Here is a 27,041-nt window from a genome sequence, read left to right as displayed (position 1 = left end):
ATGGCAAAGAAACTCTAGACAAGCTAGGAAGAACTTAAAGAGGCTCTGTCACCAGATTTTGCAACCCCTATCTCCTATTGCAGCAGATCGGCGCTGCAATGTAGATAAGAGTAAGGTTGTTTTTTTTTGTTTTTTTTTAAACGAGCATTTTTGGCCAAGTTATGACCATTTTAATATTTATGCAAATGAGGCTTTCTAAAGTACAACTGGGCGTGTTTAAAGTTAAAGTACAAGTGGGCGTGTATTGTGTATGTACATCTGGGCGTTTTTACTTCTTTTACTAGCTGGGCGTTGTGAATAGAAGTGTATGATGCTGACGAATCAGCATCATCCACTTCTCTTCGTTACGACCCATCTTCTGGCAGTGCACAGACACACAGCGTGTTCTCGAGAGATCACGCTGTGATGTCACTCACTTCCTGCCCCAGGTCCTGCATCATGTCGGACGAGCGAGGACACATCGGCACCAGAGGCTACAGTTGATTCTGCAGCAGCATCAGCATTTGCAGGTAAGTAGCTACATCGACTTACCTGCAAACGCCGATGCTGCTGCAGAATCAAATGTAGCCTCTGGTGCCGATGTGTCCTCGCTCGTCCAACACGATGCAGGACATGGGGCAGGAAGTGAGTGACGTCACAGCGTGATCTCTCGAGAACACGCTGTCTGTCTGTGCACTGCCAGAAGCTGGGTGTTAACGAAGAGAAGTGGATGATGCTGTATCGTCAGCATCATACACTTCTATTCACAACGCCCAGCTAGTAAAACAAGTAAAAATGCCCAGATGTACATACACAATACACGCCCAGTTGTACTTTAACTTTAAACACGCCCAGTTGTACTTTAGAAAGCCTCATTTGCATAAATATAAAAATGGTCATAACTTGGCCAAAAATGCTCGTTTTTTAAAAAAAAAAAGTTACTCTTATCTACATTGCAGCACCGATCTGCTGCAATAGGAGATCGGGGTTGCAAAATCTGGTGACAGAGCCTCTTTAATAGATCAGGCAAGGTGTACAGAAAAGGGAGGACCCTTTATACCCAGGGAAAACTAGGTGGATAATTTGGAGCATGCTGACCCTTTAAGGCAGAGTGAGTCAGCGTGCGCATTAGTGGCAGCGTGAGAGGCCATCAGAAGTGGAGATGGGGAAGAGGAGCGGCGCCAGCCAGAAACCAGAAGACACCGGAAAGAGGCTGTGTATAGGGTAAGTATATGGTAGTGGCGGGGAGTGGCGACCAATACAGCGGTAATAGACATGACTCCTATTTTTATTTTTTATTTAAATCGGTCCAGAATTTTGTGCTGTTCATTTCTTAATATAGCTTCATTTTAAATAGAGGTAACTAATAAAATTCTAGTAGCCTTCAGCAACCACAGCACTTACCACATACTGTTTATTCTATTCAAAAGTAAAACATTGTGCCCTCAAGAACTGAGCTCTAACCACTATAAAGATATAGGTAGGAGCACAGAATGTTGGACGAAGAAACGGTGTTAAAAGGTTCACTTTAATAGATTTACTATAATTCAAGTCTATTGACTATTGAATCAAGTGTCAATTTGGCCTTGCGTGGATTACTTATATCATCTGGAAGTAAAAGTCTTCTAATCTGACATTCTTGAAGTGAGTCTGTTATAAAATGCTTGAGAGTAGCTCTTCACTGCGTTAACCTTTTTATGAATGTTTGACTTAGGGGAAACACACAAAAAATATTTTTTTTAAATATCGTACTGGTTTTGTAGAATTCCCGTCTTTTCTGTGAATGCAGGACACCATAAACAGCCTTTAATTTTCTGCCTTTTTCTCTAATCTTTCTAATTAAAAAAGGCGTAGATGTTGCTTCAGTGCTGTTGATTTAGGTTTCTCTAGACTCAATTTTAATTAAAGTCAATCTCTCAAACCTTGCTGCGTACTACAGAATGTTAAATAATATTTACAGCAGTTACGCAAACATTTTATTGACATGACATATTGTGGTATTTTAGAACGCGTTCATTTCTCGGATATGTAGGTGCCTTAGAGACCACAAGGAGATCATTTCTGAAGGTCATTTTACATTGACACAGTTGTATAAGCTTGACAAATTCGAGATCTAATTCATAGATGAGCAAAAGATGCATTTTTACCCTGGCTGTATCTACTGTGTGTGTGTTTAATATAATCCCAAAACTTTGTATGTCATGGAAGATGCTGAAACCAAAATTGTAGAATTGTTCGACCTAGTACTAGTAGATTGTTAACCACATAATGTAGTGAAGAAGTCTGTGAATGTGTACAATCAGTACTGAATTTATTTCTCAGGTAACTGTAGTCACAGATTGTCTGGCACCATATACTATGCCCATCATGTAGGCCATACCTTACCTCATGTAGAGGACTAGTTTTATGGGATGGCAAACTGGGTCATAGCAACCTGAATTTACCATTGACCCCTTCATTCCCCTAGACCACCATAGAATGGAAAATGAACCCATTCACTGCCTTAGAGCACCAGGGAATTTACAATGAACCTTTCACTGGCCTACTGTTTAAAAATGCCAAGCAGGGGTGCCCAACTTTGAGTGTTTCTTAGGGGTCCCATTTTTTTCTATAAAAAAACAGTTTTGATCAGGCATTAAAATACTTGTCTGTTCATACAAAATAAAAGAGAACATTGAGATGTGCTCCTGACAACATTCAGCAACATATGCCTTATCCCTCTTTAGAATGCCCTCCTCTCATTTGGTCGGTATACAGATTCACACACCCAATTTAAACTGGTTTATATGAATTTTCCAAACAATGGGTATTAAAAAAAAAAAAGTTTGCTGACCCATGTTTTGTTTAATAGACAGTTTTGCAAGTGTAAAAAATATTATTTTCCTTTCATTTACACTCAGCTGACAACCTCTCACCATCTTTACACCTAAAAGGTTGAACATTTACCACAGAACACCTTATACTCCAAACCACTTAAGGGACATCATATTTCATAGTAATTGGATTAAAATGATAGTAGCACCATGGTCATTATTGACTGAATCAAAACAACAACAACAAATCAGTCTTTTTTGTTGTTTTTTTGTGTTTTTGTAATTTGATTCTCTTTGTCCTATAATAAATTAGTGTCTATCCAAGGCATGCTTACAATAACTTTCTTACCCATCTGGTTCATTATGTTTCACTTACATTGGCATGGACTCTTTTTGAATGTATAAACAAAATAATACATCCCTGCAAAAGCCAAAAAAAAGCTTTTATTCCTAATATTGTGGAAAACCATATTACAGCAATGAAACTCACACAGTCCACCCATGTTCCAGCGTTTTCTGCAAAAAATATCTTATGTCTGAATGAATGGACTAGGTCAATGCAACCTTACAAATAGAAACAAAAATGTACAATTTCTTTACTATATGCAAATCCAGAATACGTCAGAAACCACATACCTGTTTTTCATATATCACTTGATAGACACACTATCACACACCCAGCTTTACCAGAAGACCTCTTAGCCTACTATCTTTTGATACATCTACATTCTAACCATACCTATAATGGATGACTCCCTTGTGCTTCCTTTCACCCCCTTCTCTCCTGATTCCCATCCCTATTTCCATGTTCCTGTAATATTCCCTTCCACATGCTTCTTAGAAGATTCTTCCCCTTTCTGTCAATTTTCTTAGGGGCCAGAGAATGACCAATCTTTGTCAATATAGCTGTCACCACCAGACTCAAGAGAAATTAGATACCTTGGAAGATCACTACAAAATCTGGGAATGATAAATGCCTCTCTCTGGTTATTACATCAACATCAGGCACATAAGAAATCCCATGTAATGTTCAACCATATTCCAAGACAAATTTTCCAGCAAATGAAAGTGGCGGATCTGACAAAACTTGGTCTTAGTCGAGCAATGTGCTGAGCTGTTTCTGTCAGCCCAATAGACATTGAATTGAGTAACAGGGTGCATGCATGATCGCTGCTCCATTAAAACTCCTTCTCCTTGCTGTCATGAAGTAAGGAGGAACGGAGGGATCGGAACTCCCATTCTAGTGATCAGCGGCGGCCCCAGGCGATCAGACATTTATCTTCTATCCTGAGACTAGATGATAAATGTCCTTTGTAGGATAACCCCTTTAATCCTTCCTCCCTCTTTTCTCACTGTTCAGCACACTACTACTCCCTTCCCTATGTTTTTTCCTGATTCTTTCCTTCCTTGAGGGGTTTATGGATGAAGAACAGAAAAATACCTTAGACTCCGCTCCCTAGTCAAGCCTATGCCAAACCCATTAGTAACCCAGTAGGTCCACCACCTCTCTGTTGGACATGGTGTCAAATCTAACCATTTGACATTAATTTACAGATTTGACTACACTAAAACATAGTCAAATCTGAAAGACAATGCCTTCTTGGCCTTAACAAAGTTTACAAAGAGTAACTAAATGAAGTAGTTCTCCATCAAGCAGAATAATAGGATTCCAATAGTGTTTATTGTAATGGTTGTGATTTTTTTTTAAATTGGTGTCTAATAATTCTGCTTTGATATCACCCAAATTGCTCCTGCAGGAAGTCCATCACCAAGCGCTGATCGCCCGCTAACACACCTCAGTTCCTTTAATTACAGACATCTTATTGGAAGTGCTGACGATTCAGACAAGTATAATTACACGTTGTGATCACAGAGCTCCTGTGCGATAACAGGTCTCGCAATCCCATTTTCAGTAGCTCATGCTGTGAAGAAACAGTGTGACATGATGTTCTAGAGAGGCATGCAGGCCGGATGAAGACAAGGCACATTTAAAGTGAATGTTAACTGGATTAACGCGTGTTGCAGAACAGCCAGTTAGCTGTAAAACCTACACGAGGGAAGCAAATGGTATGTTTCGAGCACTTAGTAATAGAAATGGATGGGTTTACAGACTATAAATGGTACTAGTACAGTTACTTTCACCATGTGTGTTTGACCTGTTCTGCTCTTATAAAATGTAAAGAACACCTTTTTCTTTTGACCCAAGCTATTTTTATGTATATGTATTTTTTTATGTGGGGGTTTTGCTTTTTGTCCTTTATAATATCATGCACTCCTAAAAATTACATTTCTATAAAAAGATATGTACTTGGACACCGATGGTCACCTGCCGTGTTTTATTGTGGGGAGAGTGTATGGATGTATTGTACATAAAAACTAGTGCCATCCCTGTACCTGCAGTCAACGAATGTTGTCAGGGACAAAATTAACGCAGAAGCTAAATTACAATGTATAGCGCTCCTTTCAAGTAGCGGACTGACCACTTGGGAAATTGGGCATGAGTGCAAGTGGGTCCACAACCTAGCATCTAGTGCATGACAAGTAATAAAATTTAGGTCCTCAAGTGGCGCAGATAATAATCCGCTCCACTTTTGGGATTTGTATTTTGGAATTGAGACCTATAAAGTACTATTTTTAGAGCTGTATGGCAGTATTATTCAAAAGCTACCAGGAGAGAAAACATTGCGGTTTTAATTGCTTTTGTCTTCTCTGTACTCACATACAAAGTGCGCAGGTGGTCATGTGATTGCCGAGATGTCATTAGATGGAGGCTGCTGCCCAGGGGCGTAACTAGGAAAGACTGGGCCCCATAGCAAACTTTTGACTGGGCCCCCCCCCCCTCCCCTGGGTATCACTCAACCCCCCCCTTGTAGATAGTGCCTCCCTATAGATTCCGCCACACAGCACCCCCTATAGATAGCACCATACAGCCCCCTGTAGATAACATCATACAGCCCCCCTGTAGATAATGTCATACAGCCCTCCCCCTGTACATAACATAATACAGCCCTCCCCCTGTAGATAACGCTATACAGCCCTCCCCCTGTAGATAATGCTATACAGCCCTCCCCTGTAGATAACGCCATACAGCCCCCCTGTAGATAATGGCATACAGCCCCCCTGTAGATAACGCCATACAGCCCCCTGTAGATAACGCCATACAACCCCCCTGTAGATAACGTGATACAGCCCTCCCCCTGTAGATAACGCCAGGCAGCCCCCCCTGTAGATAACGCCATACATCCCCCTGTAGATAACGCCATACACCCCCTGTAGATAACGCCACACAGCCCCCTGTAGATAAAGCCAGACAGCCCCCCTGTAGATAACGCCAGACAGCCCCCCCTGTAGATAACGCAATACAGCCCTAAACCCCCCTTTAGGTAACGCCATGCAGCCCCCAACAAAAAACGGCCTATAGTTTGTCCTACAAAAGACATGCATCCCCCATCCACAGGATAAGGGATACATGTGTGATCGCTGGCAGCGATAAGGAGAACGGGGGACCGAAAGTCCCGCAAAGTTCTCCATGACAAACCTTAGACTTCCGGCGTCTGCGCAGTTCAATAAAAATGAAAGGCGCACTGGTCACGCATGCGCACAAGCGCGACCGGTGCCCAAGTCATTTCTATGGAACTGCAGACTAACCCCGGATGTCCGAGGTTTGTCATGGAGAACTTCGGGGGACTTTCGGTCCCCCGTTCTCCTGATCGCTGCCAGCGATCACACATGTATCCCCTATCCTGTGGATAGGGGATGCATGTCTTTTGTAGGAACAACCCCTTCAGTGGCGTCGCACTGTAGCAGCCATAGTGGCTGCTGGCAGAGCCTCCGGCCATGGGAGGGGGGCCCGTGCCGGTGGGCGAAGCGGGCCCCCTCATGCTGCCGGTCCCGTAGCAGCCGCTACGGCTGCTACTGTGGTAGTTACGCCACTGCTGCTGCCCTAATTGTAACAATAGTCAATGTAACGGGACGACCCAGTTATAGTGAAAAACTATAGTGTGAAAAATTTTTCATTAAATAATAAATTACACATGAAATACTCCCCCCGAAAAAAAAAATGCTCCCACACCAATCACTGTCGTAACAATAGCCCTGACCCATTTAGCCTAAAAAGATATGTAATATATCAAAATTTATGGTAGACAATCACAAATATAAAGTATTTTTCAGGGTAACACTATATTACTAACAGAAAAAATTACCTAAAGGCCATGTTCACACGGAGTTCTTTGATGAGTTTTTTGACGCGGAAACCGCGCCGCAAAACTCGTCAAAAGTGGCCCGACAATGCCTCCCATTGATTTCAATGGGAGGCGGAGGCGTCTTTTTCCCGCAAGCGGTAAAACCGTCTCGCGGGAGAAAGAAGGGACATGCCCTATCTTTGGGAGTTTACGCCTCTGACCTCCCATTGACATCAATGGGAGGCAGAGAAAGCGTATTTCGCTGCGTTTTATGCCTGCGGCGCTCAATAGCCGCGGGCGAAAAACGCTGTGAACATCAGCGTACAAGGAGAGGAAAATCTGCCTCAAACTTCAAAGCAGAGTTTTGAGGCAGAATTTCCGCCTGCAAAAAATTCAGTGTGAACATAGCCTAAAAGAGAATATTTTTTCACTATTGTTTCAAACTATAAGCCTTATTGTGCTAATACAAAAAGCAATATTATGTGTAGATAAAATTATAAAAATAGAAACCTCCATTAGTTACAAATAAACGTTGCAAAACTCACGTTGCTAGACCAACAAATTAAAAAGTTTAACTAACACGTGCCATAAAATGGCTAAACGATGCCTGGTCCTAAAATGGTTTCAGGTAAACGTGGGCTACAAAGTGAAGATATTAGATACAATTCCATGGCATGAGCAAGCATTATTACAGTATGTCTGTAATAATGCACCAGGTAGTCATCACAGACCATGTGGAATGCCCAGCCTCCATCTACAGCTTCTACAAACCAGCATGCCTTGTAAAATGGATCATCTTTATCCACCTGTTCCTTCCTCAACCAATTCTCATCTTTACTCCCAGGAGTCGTGAGTTGTAATCTGGCACAAATGTGCCAATACAGGCAAATATTTATTATATATTTATCTATACCATTATAGGCTTCCAGTTAAGCACAAATTGTCCAGTATTGTCCACTGATGAACCTACTAGGTTGGGGAAACGTGTTGGGACGGTTATGAATCGTCAGTGTTGTGAGTATTTCATGCAATATTTGGTGCTTAGAAGTTACACTAATTCTTTTTATCCGTGGAGTTTGTCCATAGGTGGTGTATGGTACCACGCCATCTAGATATCATTTTCTGGATACCGCAGGTGATTATTGTGTGTTGTTTATTTTATTCAACCCTGGTTGTGTCAGAGGTATTTGCATTCAAAAGAATTTCCCAGAGTATTTTGATCTCAATAATGAATAAAGGTTATATTTTATGAAGAGTTCCCTCTCTGTGATACTACTTGTTCTCTGAGGAACCCACATATTGATTTCAGTGCTAATATTATTACAGTATGTTTACCTACGTCTATAAATGTTTTAACCACTTTCTCTTCCACCATAGTCAGAGAGGCCACATGTGTCATGGTTTTCTGACTTTTTCATTTGGATTGTGACTATTACCACAATAAATATCATCTCATTAGGAAATTGTGACCCGATGAAATTACTCTACTATTGAGCAAAGACCCAATCTTAACCTTAATTCTCTTGGCTGTAATGTAATTCCATCACTCAATACATATCTATTTTATATACATTGAGAAATCATTCATACAGTTTGTACTATAGAGAACACATTTGTTCACCAGATGGACACTTTTGGATTACTTTACTACCCCATCAATAGTGGCAGCGATATACCTATATTTCAATGTCTGTTGTAAAGATTATGTAGCTATAGTGATAGAATGAAAATAATAGCTTATTGATCGCTGCAAAAACCTCTCATAAAAATGAAGAGCTATTTACCGACCTGACAAAATAAAAGAAAATAAACAAGGTAGAATAAGTTTATGGAGCATCTGAGGTTTCGTGTAGCTGCAATGTGACTACACACGGATCTGATAAATTCATTGGAGAGCATAACTTTTCTCTAGGTGATAATGTGCCTGTCTGGTTTTAGGATTGGCTGGAAATACAATATGCAAAACAGTGCTGAATAGTCCATACAAATTCCAAAAGTAGCAAGTACACGTGTTTATATAATTCTATATTTGTATTGTAAGAGATTTTTTTCTGTATTTAAAGGGGTATTCCCATCACAGACATTTATGGCATATCCACAGAATATGTCATAATGTCACGAAGCGGGTTAGTGGACCCACTAGGCCGTACTTCCGTAGCGGGGAGGCAGCTGGCCAAACAACAGGAAACCCCAGCAATACAATGTCCCGCACAAGGGTACCTGGATAGTCCAGACGGTGGCCGCAGCTCTGGCACTGATGGAGATGGGTGCAGCAGATAACGCCAAACGTGGCGGATGCTACAGGAGCCGCAGATTGCCTCAGACGTGGCGGATTCCTCCGGATGTGGCAGATGACACAGGACGTGGCAGATTTCTCAGGATCCATCTTGAGACCCTGATCCGAGATAATGTAGCCCAGGAAGGGCAGAGAACTCTTCTCAAAGTCGCACTTCTCCAGCTTGGCGTATAAATTATTCTCCCTTAATCGCAGTAAAACCTGACAGACATGCCTCCGATGAGTCGTCGGATCTGGGGAGAAAATCAAAATATCATCGAGATAAACAACAACACAGACATAGAGGAGATCTTGGAAGATATCATTAACGAACTCCTGAAACACTGCGGGAGCGTTACACAGTCCGAAGGGCATCCTTAGGTAGTCGTAGTGCCCGTCCCGTGTGTTAAATATCGTCCTCCATTCATCACCTTGGCGAATCCGGATTCGATTATAAGCCCCACGCATGTCTAGCTTAGAAAATATTTTGGCTCCTCGTATGCGATCAAACAGTTCAGATATAAGTGGCAATGGGTATTTGTTCTTGACCGTGATCTGGTTGAGACCACGGTAGTCAATGCAGGGTCGAAGGAATCCGTCCTTCTTTTTAACGAAGAAGAATCCAGCCCCGGCCGGGGAGGAAGACTTTCGTATGAAACCCCTCTTCAGATTCTCCTTGATATAGGCCGACATGGATAGAGACTCAGGCAAGGAGAGAGGATATACTCGGCCATGGGGGAGAGAGGCATTAGGAACCAGTTCAATGGGGCAGTCATAAGTCCGATGAGGAGGCAGTGTCTCAGGCTCCATTTTGCTGAAAACATCTGCATATTAAGCAAACTGTGGAGGTAGTCCCGCCAATGACTGAGGCAGAGGAGGCTTGACAGGATGAATCTGCAATAGACAACGACCATGGAACTTGGAGCCCCATTGGAGAACCTCTCCAGAATTCCAGTCCAGGACTGGGGCATGTAGTCGAAGCCAAGGCAGGCCCAGTAGAACAGGATTGATGGCCTTGGGCAAAACAAGGAAAGAAATTAATTCAAAATGAAGGACTCCAAACTGGAGCTTCAACAGCTTGGTTTTAGAAACGATGGGATCAGGCAGAGGCAGTCCATTAACTGAGGCAACAGCCAATGACATCTCTAGGGGAACAGTGGGCAGCTGAAGATGATCCACAAGCTCTCTCTGGATGAAATTTGCCGCAGAACCAGAGTCAAGATAGGCAGAAACTTGATACTTCCTCTCGACGGAAACTAGGGTCACAGGAATAGTCAGCTTGGAACTGAATGCTTTATTAGGTACCGTTCCATCTAGGGTTGTCTCTCCAATCAGTCCTAGGCAATGGGGTCTCTCCGGCCTCTGGGGATACAGACGCACAATATGGCCTCCGAGGCCGCAATACAAACAAAGTCCAGAAGTGTGTCTGCGTTGATTCTCCTGGGTAGAGAATCTGACCTAGTTACTCTGCATCGGATCCTCTGGTGGGACGACTGAGGAGGATTGCTGGAAAGTAGAATCCAGCCTAGGAAGCTCTCTCTCCCGGAGAACCTCTTGGGAATGCTCCCGGATCCTCATGTCAACCCGGGAGGCAAGTAGGATAAGATCGTCCAGGGTAGATGGCAGATCGTGAGCAGCCACCTCGTCCTTGATCCCTGAAGACAGTCCCTGCCAGAATGTGGCCACCAAAGCCTCGTTGTTCCAGGTCAATTCAGCAGCCAGGATACGTAACTGAATGGCATACTCGCCCACGAAAAGGTCTCCCTGATGTAGGGTCAGCAAGGATGCAGCAGCTGAAGAAACTCTCCCAGGTTCCTCAAAGATAGAGTGGAAGGTCTGTAAGAAGCACTGCAAGTCACGAGCCTCTGGTCCATGATGTTCCCACAGAGAATTAGCCCATGCCAGGGCTTTACCAGTAAGGTGAGAGGATGAAGGCGATCCCGAAGAGAAGGACCTGGCATATAGTCTGAAGTGGATCAGGCACTGATTCAAAAATCCCCTGCAGGACCTCAGATCTCCGTCATAGCGTGGAGGTAGCGGCAAGAAACACAGGGGATTGGCACCGATACAAACAGGAAGTGTAGCAGGAGGAACAGCAGGAATGGGTGCGGTAACGACTGTGATTGGAGCAAGCAGCCGATGGGCAATGGCGTTCACCGACAGGAGGAGTTGGTCTTGTCGTGACTGGAGATCCTCCATCTCAGCCAGCATGGCTTGTGTCGTCAAAGTCTCAGGTTGACAAGCGGGGTCCATGGCCTGAGCGTACTGTCACGAAGCGGGTTAGTGGACCCACTAGGCCGTACCGCCGCAGTGGGGAGACAGCTGGCCAAACAACAGGAAACCCCAGCAATAGAATGTCCAGCACAAGGGTACCTGTATAGTCCAGACGGTGGCCGCAGCTCTGGCACTGATGGAGATGGGTGCAGCAGATAACGCCAAACGTGGCGGATAACACAGGAGCCGCAGGTTGCGCCAGACGTGGCGGATTCCTCCGGACATGGCAGGTGACACAGGACGTGGCGGATTGCTCCGGAGATGGCAGATGACACAGGACGTGGCAGATTCCTCCGGACGTGGCAGATGACACAGGACGCGGCGGATTCCTCCGGACGTGGCAGATGTCACAGGACGTGGCAGACTCAATACTAAAGGCACAGCACGGGAAACAGGAACAGGTAACAAGGCACGGCTAACAACTGGAATGGGAAACACTAAGGGACCATTTGCAAGACAGACTGGGAAAACTAACAATGCTCAGGCAAGGATCAGAAGGCCTGGGGCCTTCTTATAGACCAGGAAATGGCAGTTGATAATGATGAAGACTTCCTTTGTGCGTGTGCCGGCCCTTTAAGATCGGGCACGAGTGTGCGCGCACACCCTACGGGACCCAGCAGACCAGAGCGGAAGTGAGCGCTGGTGTCTCCTAGGAAGGAGATGGGGCCAGCGCTCACGGATCCATAGCTGCGGGCGTCGGGAGGTGAGTAAACTCGACGGCCCGCGGCCATGGACGCTACACATAAATGTCTAATTGATGCGGGTCCTAGCTCTGGGACCTGTATCTATTTTGAGAGTAGGAGTCCCCATCAGGTGAGGTGGCCGCCAGTATGCCCGACTGTTTCCAGAGATTTGCCATAAATATCTATGATGCGAATACCCTTTTAAATGTATTTCAATATATGTTTAGTGTTTACGGGTATTTTACATACTATTTTTAACTAGTATATTTGACTTCCTTAAATTGTTTGTGCATTCATTCTTGAATTTTATTAAAGTAGATCTCTAGCTAATGCCATAAATCTAGCTTTTAGTCATAAATCAAAAAGTAAAAAAAAAAAAGACCTGCGGAGCTCAAGATGATCGTGATGAATTCAGGAAATTTCAATCAAACTCCACTATTTTACCTTCTCTAATCTCTATTTAATTCTACCATGCAAGGCACATGGCACAACAAAGAATACAATAGAATAGCACTTTATTTTCAAGTATGAGAATTCCATAAACAGCAATCGTTATATTGAAAAATTAAAAAAACACTATGGGAATAAGCGCATTTCCGACAATATATCACACATACAATCACATAGGCATGTTTAAAAGATGCAATGCAATTAGATAAAAACTTTTTCTATACTTTCTGTACACATATTTACCCTAATCACCTGATATCTCCTACCCGATGATAACAATTTCAACAGACAGTACGATTGGTCAAGCTGTTCCTCCAAGATTCTGTTTGTCGTACTTACACAATTTTTCTCAAAAATACTTGACAGCACACGAACATCAACTCATTTATAAACCCAGACGTTTTAGCTACTCGACACAACAAACCCCGTTCCTTCAATGTCGCCATACAGAACATACAGTAATTCCATAGGTTAAAATACTCTCAATTGTTGCCTGATAAAAATCCTGCAAAACATCAACACTAAAAACAGTTGCAAAAAATAGATACACTTCTGGGCCTTCTTAACTATAGCACATATTGTATCAGATCATGTTAGATCATGAGAGATAGTGATCCCTAAAAGCTTGAATTAATTTACTGAATCCACGTGATTCCCACCAATGGTTCTTTTAGAATGCTCTGGCTGCTTTTTCCTGAAACCAATAATCATATCTTTAGTTTTTTCTAAGTTCTGGACTAAATTATTCTCCCTAGCCCACATCTCCAGATTCTGAACCAAAGATCTATAAGAGGTTTCATCCTCACCTGTAATCCGGACAATGAGCGTAATGTCAGCGGCATATTTTAGTAGAATGGTACCTTATCTTGACATGACATGACATATTACACAATCCGAGGAATATAGAGAAATTAAAGCCGGACTTAAACAACATCCCTGTGGTACCCCCAAGGATGACCTTAGTGCTGGAGATTAAAAAAAAATACCGACCCTTTCTACCTGATTTCTCCTAGTCAAAAAACTCAACAGCCAGTTACAGAATTCGGACGACAGCCCACGTTTTCCAAGCTTAGCGACCAACCGTGATGGCACCATCGTATTGAGAGCTCAGCAAAAATCCACAAACAAAACCTTCACATAATTACAAATGGCATCAACATGACATAATATAGTGTGCATGGGCAAGGTGTCAGAATCCTCAGTAGATCTATTCTGCCTATAGGCGAATTGAAATTGGTCATCTTAACCCTACATCATCAATATGTTATCAAACTAATATTTCAAAACACTTCATCACCGCTGATGTTAAACCTACTGGACAATAATCATTAAGCAAAGCTGGAGTAGACCTTTTGGGTACGAGTACAATAACCTAGGGACTACTGACTGACTCAAAAAACGATTGAGTCAGTGTCATATAAAATGTACACAGCTGAAGAAGTCTGTGTGGAATAATATCTGGCCACGCAGCCTCCTTCACACCGACCATTTTCAAGCTTTATAGACCTCATCTTAAGAAACCCTAATGGGCCTCTTTACGTCCGAGTCCTGTACCTGTTCGATGTCACGAACAACAGACGCCTCAAATCTCAAATATAACTCATTCAGTTGTTCCACCAGCTCTTTGTTAGCTGACACAAGGGATGTTACATCCCCCTCCAATCTGTAAATTGGTTTAGACCCTAAGGCTATGTTCACACGCTCAGCAAAAAATGGCTGAAAATACGAAGCTGTTTTCAAGGGAATACAGCTCCTGATTTTCAGACGTTTTTTAAGCCACTCACGTTTTTCGCGGGGTTTTTTTTGCAGCATTTATTACGGACGTTTTTGAAGCTGTTTTCAGTGACCTCCACTTCTTTTTCGCGGCCGTTTTTTTCGCGGCCGTTTTTCAAAACGGCCGAGCAAAAAGACGCCCCATTGGAACAGAACACCATTTTTCCCATTGAAATCAATGGGCAGATGTTTGGAGGCGTTCTGCTTCCGATTTTTCAGCCTTTTTTCGTGCGTTTACGGCTTGAAAAACGTCTGAAAATAGGCCGTGTGAACATACCCTTACACATACCCTCAGAATTACTACACAGCATCTCCTGTAATTTTACATCATAATCCTATTTTGCCTTAGAAATAGAGTTCCTTAGATCATATTTAGCCTTCTCCAGTAGATCAATATCTCCTGTGGCAAAGGTTAAAGATCTTGCCTTTGACTTGCTTCTAACCTCGTCATTTATCCAAGGCTTCTTAATCGGATAAACCGTCACACTTTTAACAAGAATACATACATCTATAGAAAAATTTCAGATAACTTAAAAAATGATCAGCATACTCATGCAAGTTATTAGCAGATTCCACGAAAACAGTCCAATTTGTACAAGACACATGGTCCATAAGGGTATCCTGCTGCTGCCTCTACTTGAGCAATAAGTTTTTTCAAACTACAACGATTAAAATCACCTAAGATGACATGCAGCATGAGAGGGTATACATGTTCTAAATAGGTGGTGCGGTTATGTAAGGCCCCCAGAGCATTCTCCTCAGATGCCTTTGGGTGGATATAAACGGCTGTAATAATAACTAAGGTAAATTTCCAAGTGAAAGTACAACGGACAATATTTTATGACTAAATATTACATATCCGACCCCTCATACCTTAGCCAATACGCCAATATCACCACACCATCTGCTGCTCACAAGCACGCACAACCCTCCGCCCTTGCACTTCCCATTGAACCTTTCTAAGGCCTCATGCACACGAACGTATTTTTTTCCTCCCGTAAATACTGGCGTAAATACGGGTCCTTGGTCACACGTATTCGACCCGTATTGCACCAGTATTTATGGTCCAGTGCCTAGTAAATACGGGTCCGGTGTCACCAGTATTCCACCCGTATTTACGGGCACGTTTTCGCTGCAAAATTGCACTGCACTAATCGGCAGCCCCTTCTCTCTATCAGTGCAGGATAGAGTGAAGGGGCAGCCCTTTCCGCAGAAAAAGTAAAAGAAATTCATACTTACCCGGCCGTTGTCTTGGTGACGCGTCCCCCTCCCTTGACATCCAGTCCGACCTCCCTGGATGACGCGGCAGTCCATGTGACCGCTGCAGCCTGTGATTGGCTGCAGCGGTCACATGGGCTGAAACGTCATCCCAGGAGGCCGGACTGGAGGAAGAAGCAGGGAGTTCTGGGTAAGTATGAACGTCTTTTTTTTTTTACAGGTTGATCTATATTGTGATCGGTAGTTTCTGTCCAGGGTGCTGAAAGATTTACTGCCGATCGTTTAACTCTTTCAGCACCCTGGACAGTGACTATCCACTGACGTCACCTAGCAACGCTCTCGTAATTACGGGTGCACACACGTAGTCACTCGTAATTACGGGACCCCCAAAGACTTGTATGGGCCTGCCGTGCCGTAATTACGGCCTGAAATAGGACATGTTCTATATTTTTTAACTGCCCGGGCACCTTCCCGTAAGCATACGGGGAGGTACCTGTGGCCAATAGAAGTCCATGGGCCGGTAATTACAGGCGTTTTTACGTTCGTATGCATGGGGCCTAACACTGTTGCTACCAAGAATTTATTCATGCAACCATATTTTTTACGCGCGTATGTCATGCGTTTTTTTACGGCTGAAAAAAAAGTGAAGGAGGTGTTTTGTTTTTTTTTCCTAATCATCTCCTTAGCAACTGGTGCGTGAATCATGAACAGCACACATGTTTTCATGCACCCATTGACTTCAATGGGCTGTGTGGTGTGCAAAAATGCACAAAAATAGGACCTGCAGTAAGTTTCACGCAGCGGACACACGCTGCTTGAAAAACAATGCATGTCTGAATAGCCCCATTAAATTACATAGGTCCGTGTGACAGCCATTCTTTTAACGTCCGTAACACAGATGTAAAATATGCTCGTGTGAATCAGGCCTTAGATGTAGATGTCCAAAAAAAAATTATAAGTCCAAATCTAACTGGAACCAGTCAATATCAACATCAGGACAATTTTTGTAAAACACATAGGTGATCATCTCATGACTGTAAAGATGATATATATATCACTAGATTCTCATTCTCAGTGGATTCTTCCTGGTCGGTGGTCTCGATCTCAGTGAGAGTGTCCTCTTATGCTTGCGCTGATGCTTGTGCCCTCTTCTCCTGGTGCGGGGGCCTTTGCTTAAAGGGAAGGTGTCATGATTTTTTGTTTTTTATTATTATATTGCTTTTAATATGATATTAACATAAATTTTATTTATTTGTGTTCTCATGTTCTACTTTTTACTGTGTTCTTACTTTTACTTCTCTATGGGGGCTTACTATTTACTTCTCTATGGGGGCTGCCATTTTTTTTTCATCTCTTTATGTGTCGATTAACGACACATGCAGAAATGCTATACGGCACATACAACCCCATAGAGAATGCGACTGGGAGCCGTTTCATTCTCAGAAGCTTGCGTGGTCTGTGTGGGAACGGCGCATGAGCCGCTCCCACACAGATCAAAACCATTTTCATGTGGACCAGAAGCCGCTGCCGGACAGTAAGATGATGACTTCTGGCCGCGGCTTTCGGCCATATGTTCAACGAAGCGAAGGCGCAAGGAAGAGGAGCGTAGACCAGTGGAGGCGGCAGCAGGAGTAGGTAATTTATGTTCATTTATGATGTGTGTATTATGTTCGTGTATGATGTGTGTATTTTGTTCGTGTATGTTCGTGTGATACTGTCTGCTGAGCCCTCTACGTAATCCTCCTAGCACTGTGCAGTCGCTCAGAAAATAGCAGCACACAGTGTAGGTGGTGTGAAGACATTCAAACCCCTCCTTCTCCTGGCACTAGCCAGAAGAAGGGAAGGGGGATTGTGTGAGGACACTAGAGGAGAGTGTGTCCACCCCAAATTTGCAGCATAAATTAATGAGGTTGCTTTACCACAGTGACCATGCTGCAATTTTGGGACCTGCTCCCTCTAGTGGCCAGCACATGGAAATGTTATAAATTAGAACCTAATTTATAATATTTCCTGACTTGTGAAAAAATTACAAAAATTAAAACAATGTGTAATCACTTAAATACTAATTGTTTAAATGAAAAAAAATAATAATTTATAGCGACACATTCCCTTTAAAAAAGATATATGTGTAGGCTCATCAGTGGAGTCAGAATCCCCTGTGGTATATAAGAAATTGCCAGTCCTTGGCTCTCTGGATTTCTTCAGTTTCTGTGATGAGAATGTGCTTTGGTTGTTGTTCTGCCAGTTGTATATTCTCCCATTATGGTAATCCTCTGAATCACAATGCCATTTGTCCCTCTTATTCTGACCTGTTCCCTCAATCGCTGCTTTGAGTAAAAGAAAGTATTTCCTTCATATTACTGAAAACTTGATTAGAAGATGAATTGATAATCAATATCTCTATATCTTTTAACTTTTTTTCCAATAATTCTATTTCAGATTGCAGGTATTCTTTTTTCAAAAGGATCAGTTGGAATGCATATTTGTTTGATAAGTTCTCAAACTTGGTACAAAAATAGTTATTATGTGGAAACAATTAAGGACGAAGATGGGATCTAAGACCCCTTGGGATCCTGTGTGCCTGGTAATGGTAATATTCCAATAATGTGGATAAATGTAAATCCAATGAGATTTTGCGTATAGATTCACCCCCATATTGCTTCTTAAGGGCTTCAATCGATGGAGTACCTAAAAGGTGACTAAACATTCGACAAACTTCTGAAATGTCATAGTGACATATCATTAGTTTTGATTGGTGGGGGTCCGAGCACTGAGACCCCCACCAATCGCTATAACGAAGCGGCAGAAGAACTTGTATGAGCACTCAGCCGCTTAGTTCCTGTTCGGCCTTTTCCGGAAATCAATGTATCGGAGTACGGACTCAATAGAATGTCTATGAGCCAGTACTCCAATACATCAGCTTTCCAGAAAAAAGCCGAACAGAAACTAAGCAGTTGGCATGATGGCAGTTGTAAAGTCCACGTAAGCAGACACCTCAACGAGTGTTTTGCAAACTGTGAGTTACGTGATGACTCATATTTAGATATTTAAGAGGATGTATTTGGCTTGAGAAAGACCCTACACACACAAAGGGTTAAAATGTAATAAAAATACCTTTATTGGATACTATTGGAGAAGTGTGCCGTTGTCCGAACATTGGCAAAATGGCCAGGTCACTCACAGGGGAGGAGGATAGACACCATTGTACTTAATTGTATCTGCGTCCTTAGGACGTGGATATAATTGAAAGCGCTGGTGAGGCAAGGGAACCATTAATTTCCTACCTCGCAATTCAGCACTTTTCTTGTGACGCAGAAGGCGTGATGACGTCATTGCTCCGCCTGCATCGTTCCGCTGGAGAAGGCCTGGTCAAAACAGACCAGGTCTGTATTGCTGGAAGAGAGGATGGCGCGGGAACGCCAACAACAAGGTAATTGTTAGCTAGTAAAAAGGTCACTTGCAATCATTCACCTACTTTTGAAAGTAGGTGAATGACCACTAATAACTCCTATTGCAGGGACTCCTTTGTATCTGAACAAGTCCTCGCACTAAGCTTATTTAGTGGCGCACACACGTGAGATGCTCCAAATTCTGCCACATCTCGGGTGATCCTGCGTTCCTTACAAGCCTCAGTAGACAGAGAAAAAATGGAGAGATCCTCCAGCTCACCGGTTTCAGCGTTTGATCCTGGATTGCGCACGGATTGGCTAACGATTGAATCATAGGACAGAAAATAACTTTTGATCCAGCGCTTTTAAAAGGAAAAATATTCCACTTTATTTTATATTCAATTAAAATTGCAACGAGCACAGATGCATGAAGCCTACACGTTTCAAACAAATTACTCATTCTTAATCCTGGCATGATTTTCCTTTTAAAAGCACTGGATCAAAAGTTATTTTCAAGCCTCAGTAGACTAAGCAGTGACAGCTCTAATCTGTCATTGGTTAGTTTACATCACGTGGTGCCCGGTTACCTCAGTTAATTTGACAACTTTTATAAGTAGGCCAATGAACTGAGATAACTTGGGACCACGTGATGTAAACGTACCAATGAAAGCTTAGAGCTGTCACTGCTTAGTTTACAGTCACGGCGGACATTGTGGCTCCAGCGCTGGACCCAGGAAGGGTAAGTATAATAATTGTTTTGCTTTTTTATGTGTTACTAATATTTTTATTTTTCGTGTTCGTTTGTGGGTTTTTTTGAGTTTGGTTGTTGGACTACTTCGGATTCGAGTGCTACTACGATGACGACGGGTTTTTTATTTTGAATAAAATGGTGACGAGGTTTGTGCCGGTGGGGGGGGTTTATTTCAATAAAATATTTTTGCTGTAAATACGTTTTTTATTTTTAACTTTATTACTACTGCCTCAGTAATGGCTTCTGTCTGATTGACAGCATCCATTATTAAGGTGAGGTTTAGTGGTAGCTAGTGATTAGGCTATTACCCCCATTATTACCGCAGTACCCACCTCCAGAAAGGGTACCAGGAAGAGCCGGGTACGACCAGGCTGGTATTATTAGTCTGGAAAAGACCGAAAACCGTGGGCCTTCTCACCCTGGTAATGCTAGGCTGCTGCTTTGTTGTAATAAACCTACAAGAGACCTCAAAAAAGGGAGAAAAGAAGGGAGTCCCCAACAAACCTCAGAAACAACCTAAAAAGCACAAAAGCGCAGGGGACATGACACCCCAATGAAATGTAAGAGTATATCACTGCCACGTATCGTAAAAAAAATGAAAATCTTTATTTATACACAACAATACATGGCATCTCAGTAATAAACATACTTAAATAAAGCAGGTCATACACGGAGAGCAACATCAGTGAGGTAAAGAAGACAACATACTATGAGGAAAACAGAGACAACGCATCTCAAAGCAAACGTCTCATACCTAACACAGCATATGTACCAAGAATGTATAAAAATATTGCAATAGCCAAAAAGGCAAATCTATGCAGAAATGCTGGGTATGTCTAATAAATTCTAGCTGGTAAGACATATGTGTAGCAGAAATGCACAGCAGAAATAACAGTGCATATGCAAAGGAACTACTACATGCATCGCCAGGGATGTGGATGAAAAGACATACCTAGAGACATGGTGGAGGCAGGGGACATGGACAGATGTAGCACAGAAAATCCTCGACACGCGTTTCGCCTGAGACCGGCCTCGTCAGGTCTCAGGAGAAATGTGAGTTATAGGGGGCGTCAGCACTAAAATTGCCTAGGGCAGCATCAACTTTAAATACGGCCCTGGGCATAACTATTAGGATAGTAGGCATAACAACTGCTATGGGGCTCAGCAGTCAAGCGGGCCCACCACCATTTAAAGGTGAGTTGCAGTTACAGATATCTGTGGATTGATAAGAAGGGAGAATGAAAGAAGACATTGGAAAATTGAATGCAGATCACTAAGAGACCAAGGAAAGGTGGAAATGACACAGGACATTGAGGAGAAACCAACATACCCATAAGCTTTTCATAGTCATAGTGGAGAGTGGCCACATTTAAACTTTTGATAAGGTTGCATGGTTACTTGTTATGCTCCTGCTTTTGATTTTTAACTAATGGTGCTTGTCTTAAAGTGTACCTAACCTTTCAGGTAACTTTGTAGAATAAGCTGTCATATGTGTGTACATGAGGTAGAGCACTATTTCTGGCCATTATATGACTGGTATTCTACATTCTGTAGCAGTATTCTCCTCTGCAGCTCTATCTCCAATTCTCAGTTTTCCAAGATCTAGTAGGTGAAGCCTAAATGTTATCATGTCTTCTATACACTGCACACATAGAAGAGGAGAATCCTGCTCACCTATCTCTATCTATCACATATTTAGAAGCTGTAGCAGCATGGAGGAGATTATACAGCAGTAATGAGTAGTGTAGCTGGGAATCCAGCACTGGGGTGAGATATAACACTTACTAGAAGCAGCTGCAGCATCTCTGAATCTGTGTCTCTCTGCCTCTGTCTCACTCTTCTCATGTTCTCCTGCCCCCCCCCCTCCATAGACTTCTGTAGGCAACTGTAACTTGATCTGTCAGTGAGCTGATATTCTGTCTTGTGTTGAGGAGATGGATTAACCCCTTAGCGCACCAGGACACACCGGTACGTCCTGCATTGAAGTGCTTTAAGGCACAGGGACGTACCGGCGCATCCTGGCTAATTTCTGTCACCCTGTCAAAGGACAAGGTGACAGAACTGTGCCGTCAACTGTTTATGACAGTTGACCGGCACAGTAAGACGGCAGGGGACCATTCACAGCGGTCTCCTGCCGGCGATCGCTGTGATTGGTCAGTCAAAGCAGACTGACCAATCACAGCTCCATGACGTGTGTATGTGATGGCGCTGGCTCAGAAGCTGAGCTAGCGCTATCACCGCCGGGAATCAGCTGTCCGACGCCCCTCTGCAACGGCCAGGACCGGAGCTAGGCTCCGATCCGGCCGATTAACCCCTTCGATGCATCGATCAACGTGATCGATGCATCGAAGTGTCTTGTAGCCTGTCGGCAACGACGATGGTTGCCACGGGCGCGGGTGTCAGCTGTTTGTCACAGCTGACATCGTGCCCTAACGGCCAGGACCGGAGCAAGGCTATTATATCGTACCCTATGGTTGCTAATGACAACCATCGGCACCCGCGGGTGTTCCGATGGTTGCTATGGCAACCATAGCCTAACAATCGCTTCCTAGTACAGAAGCCTATTAGGCCCCGCCGGGAGGCGACTATGTAGGTAGTGCAGTGTATTAGAATAGCGATCAGGGCTTCATGCCTTCAAGTTCCCTAGTGGGACAAAAAAAAAAGTTAAAACAAGTTAATAAAAATGTTGTAAAAAAGTTAAAAAAAATAAGTTTCATGTTAAAAAACACTATAACAGCCTTTTTTCCTATAATAAGTCTTTTATTATAGGAAAAACCAAAAAACATAAAAAAAAGTACACATATGTGGTATCCCCGCGTCCGTAACGACCCCAACTATAAAAATATCATGCTATTTTACCCATACGGTGAACAACGTAAAAAAATTAAATAAAAAACTATTCCAGAATCGCTGTTTGTTAGTCGCTACCCCTCACAAAACAGAATAAAAAAAGGGATCTAAAAGTTGCATGTACCCCAAAATTATACCATTAAAAAACGCAGCCCGTCCCGCAAAAAACAAGCTCTCCTACCACTTTTTTGACGGAAAAATAAAAAAGTTATGGCTGTCAGAATATGGTGACACCAAAAATAAATTATTTGAAACAAAAGTGATTTTATCGTGCAGACGCTGCAAAACATAAGAAAAACTATATATATATATATGGTATCGCCGTAATCGTACCGACCCGCAGAATAACGTAAAATTGTCATTCATAGCGCATGGCGAACGCCAAAAAAAAGAAATAATAAAATACATCAGAACTGCAGCTTTTTGGTCACCTTGCTTGCCAAAAAAATGAAATACAAAGTGATAAAAAAATCGCATGCACCCCAAAATGGTACCAATGAAATCTAAAGATTGTCCCGCAACAAATAAGCCCTCACACGGCTCCGGTGGAGAAAAAAATAAAAAAAGTTTTGGCTCTAAGAATATGGCGATGCAAAATGTGCAAAGTGTCCAAAAGCGGATAAGATCGGGCGCCATTTATCAGTGCGACACCGGGCACATATCTGTGGATAATTATTTATTTACCCCATTATTATACTCTCTTATTATACCCCTGATGTACTCCGCACAGCTTACATATGCCCCCACATCATAACTGAAATACCAGCAAAACCCCAAACAAAACAACTAGCGAGCAAAATCCACGCTCCAAAAGCCAAATGGCGCGCCCTGCAGCGTGCCCAAGCAGCAGTGTACGTCCACATATATAGCATCGCCATACCCGGGAGAACCCGCTTAACAGTTTGAGGTATTTGTATTCAGTGGCACGAACTGGGCACAAAATATTGTGCACTAAAATGGCACATACCTGTGGAAATTAGCAATTTTCATTTTGCACCATCCACTGAGCATTCATTTCTAATAGAAAAAAAAAAACCTGTGTGGTCAAAATGCCTTGAGGGGTGCAGTTTCCAAAATGGGGGTCACTACTTGGGGGTTTGTTTTACTATTTGACCTCAGAGCCCTGCCGTTGTGGGCTAATGCTGCGAAAATCACCAAAATAGGTCTCACATGCGCCTTTCACTCCTAAGCCCTGTCATATGTCCAGGCAAATGATAAATGCCTTGAGGGGTGTAGTTTACAAAATGGGGTCACTTCTCATGGTTTTACACTCTACTCTGGTACCTAAGAACGCTCTGCAAATGCAACATGGCGCCCCTACACCAGTCCAGCAAAATCTGTGCTCTAAAAGCCACATGGCACTCCTTCCATTTTGAGCTCTGCCATGTGCCCAAACAGCAGTTTAGGGCCACACATGGGGTATTGCCGTACTCGGGAGAAATTGGGTAACAAATTATGTGTTGTTTTTTCTCCTATTACCACTTTTGGGAAAAAAAATTGGGTGCAAAACTACATATTTTTGGGAAAAAAAATAATTTTTCATTTTCACTGCCTCATTCTAAAACAATCTATGAAACACCTGTGGGATCAAAATGCTCAGTACACCCCTAGATGATTACCCTGAGGGGTAAAGTTTCCAAAATTGAGTCACTTCTCAGGGGTTTCTACTGTACGGGTACTTCAGGGGCTCTGCAAATGCGACATGGCGCCCAAAAAACAATCAACCAAAATCTATATGCCAAGTAGCACTCCTGCCATTCTGAGCCCTGCGGTGTATCCAAGCAGCAGTTTATAACCACATATGGGGTATTGCCGTACTCGGGAGAAATTGCTTTACAATTGTTGGGGCGCTTTTTCTCCTTTATTCCTTGTGAAAATGAAAACAATTCAATATTTTAGTGGAAAGAATGTAGATTTTCATTTTCACTGCATAATCCCAATAATTCAGCAAAAAAACTGTGGGGTCAAAATGCTCACTATACCGCTAGATAAATTCCACGAGGGGTATAGTTTCCCAAATGGGGTCACTTTTGCCGGGTTTGCACTATTTTGGCCCCTCAGTGGCTTTGCAAATGTCACATGGGGCCGCAAACAATTCCAGCAAAACTTGAGCTCCAAAAGTCAAATGGCGCTCCGTCCTTTCTAACTTCCGCCATGTGTCCAAACAGCAGTTTATTACCACATATGGGGTATTGCTGTGCTCAGAAGAGTTTGCTTTACAAATATTGGGGTGTTTTTTCTCCTTTATCTGTTGTAAAAATGAAAAAATCTGAGCTAAAACTACATTTTATTAGAAAAAATTTAGATTTTCAATTTCACTGCATAATTCCCATAAATTCAGCAAAAACCGTGTAGGGTCAAAATGCACACTACACCCCTAGAAAAATTCCTTGAGGGGTGTAGTTTCCAAAATGGGGTCACTTTTGGGGAGTTTCCACTGTTATGGTCCCTCCAGGGCTTTGCAAACACGACATGGCACAGAAAACCATTCCAGCAAAATCTGTGCTCCAAAATCCAAATGGCCCTCGTTCCCTTCTGAGCCCTGCCGTTGGTCCAAACAGCAGTTTATTACCACATATGGGGTATTGCCGTAATCGGGAGACATTGCTTTACAAATGTTGGGGTGCTTTTTCTCCTTTATTCCTTGTAAAATCTAAAACATTGTATGTTTTTTCAGAAAAAAAGTAGATTTTCACTTTCACAGACCAGTTCCAATAAATGTAGCAAAAAACCTGTGGGCTAAAAATGCTAACTATACCTCTTGAAAAATTCCTTGAGGGGTGTAGTTTCCAAAATGGGGTCACTTTTGGGGGGTTTCCACTGTTTTGGCACCACAAGACCTCTTCAAACCTGACATGGTGCCTAAAATATATTCTAATAAAATAGAGGCCCCAAAATCCACCAGGTGCTCCTTTGCTTCTGAGGCCGGTATTTCAGTCCATTACCACACTAGGGCCACATGTGGGATATTTCTAAAAATTGCAGAATCTGGGCAATAAATATTGAGTTGCATTTCTCTGGTAAAATCTTCTGTGTTACAGAAAAAACTGTATTACAAATGAATTTAGTAAAAAAAAATAGAAATTTGTAAATTTCACCTCTACTTTGCTTTATTTCCTGTGAAATGCCTAAAGGGTTAAAAAAAATCTGAATGTGGTTTTGAATACTTTGAGGGGTGCAGTTTTTAAAATGGGGTGTTTTATAGTGTGTTTCTAATATATAAGGCCCTCAAAGCCACTTCAGAACTGAACTGGTCCCTGAAAAAATAGCCTTTTGAAATTTTCTTGAAAATGCGAGAAATTGCAGCTAAAGTTCTAAGCCTTGTGAGGTCATAGAAAAATAAAAGCACGTTCAAAAAACTATGCAAACATAAAGTAGACATATGGGAAATGTTAACTAGTAAATATTTTGTGTGGTATTACGATCTGTTTTACAAGCAGAAAGATTACAATTTAGAAAAATGCAGATTTTTGCAAATTTTCTCTAAATTTTGGTGTTTTTAACAAATAAATATTGAATTTAACGACAAAATTTTTTCAGTATCATAAAGTACAATATGTCACGAGAAAACAATCTCAGAATCGCTTGGATAGGCAAAAGTATTCCCGAGTTATTACCACATAAAGTGACACATGTCAGATTTGCAAAAATCGGCTGTGTCCACAAGGCCAAAATAGGCTGTGTCCCAAGGGGTTAAGCAGAGGCGTAGCTAGGTTCTCCAGCACCCGGGGCAAAGATTCAGTTTGGCGCCCCCCCCCCCCCCCAACCTCTTTCCCGACATCTCCTTCCCCCTCGCCGTGTTTGTTTTCTCTACCAATCGACGTGTCATTTCTTTTTATGTAACACGAGCATAAAATTATTTGTACATTTCACAAGCAATATGGTTCTATACACAACACCAGAACCAAGCTCAGTACATATATACAGCCCCAGAACAAATACAGCTCAATTTAGTGCAACCCCTGCCGTATAGGTTTGTACGGCGTAAAACTACAGCTCCCAGCATGGCCCAAACAATGATAAGGATATGCTGGGAGATGCCGTTTCACAAAAAATAAATCCTATCATAATCCTACCACCCAGGGCCGCCATCAGGGGGGTATTAGGGGTAGTGGTGTGAGGGGCCCGGCCCAACCTAACTGAAAGGGGGGCCCGGCAACTGCCGCAACATTCTTTTGGTAGGAAAAAACGGGCCCCTGTAATGGGGCCCGTTTTTTTCACCAAAAGAATGTCGTGAGCTGCTGCTGCTGCTGCGGGCCCCCTCCCCTCGTCATGGGGGGCCGTCAAACAGTCCGCCCGCGCGCGCGCACCCGATCGCGCGCACAAGGAAACTCCCGCGCGTGCGCACTCGCGAGCGCGCAACCACGAACGCCCGCACTGGAGACCGGCCGCGCGCACCCGC

This window comes from Rhinoderma darwinii, chromosome 4, assembly GCF_050947455.1.
Source record: "Rhinoderma darwinii isolate aRhiDar2 chromosome 4, aRhiDar2.hap1, whole genome shotgun sequence".
In the NCBI taxonomy this organism is placed as follows: Eukaryota; Metazoa; Chordata; class Amphibia; order Anura; family Rhinodermatidae; genus Rhinoderma; species Rhinoderma darwinii.
The sequence above is the reverse complement of the archived record's forward strand: the minus strand, read 5'-3'. Positions refer to the sequence as shown.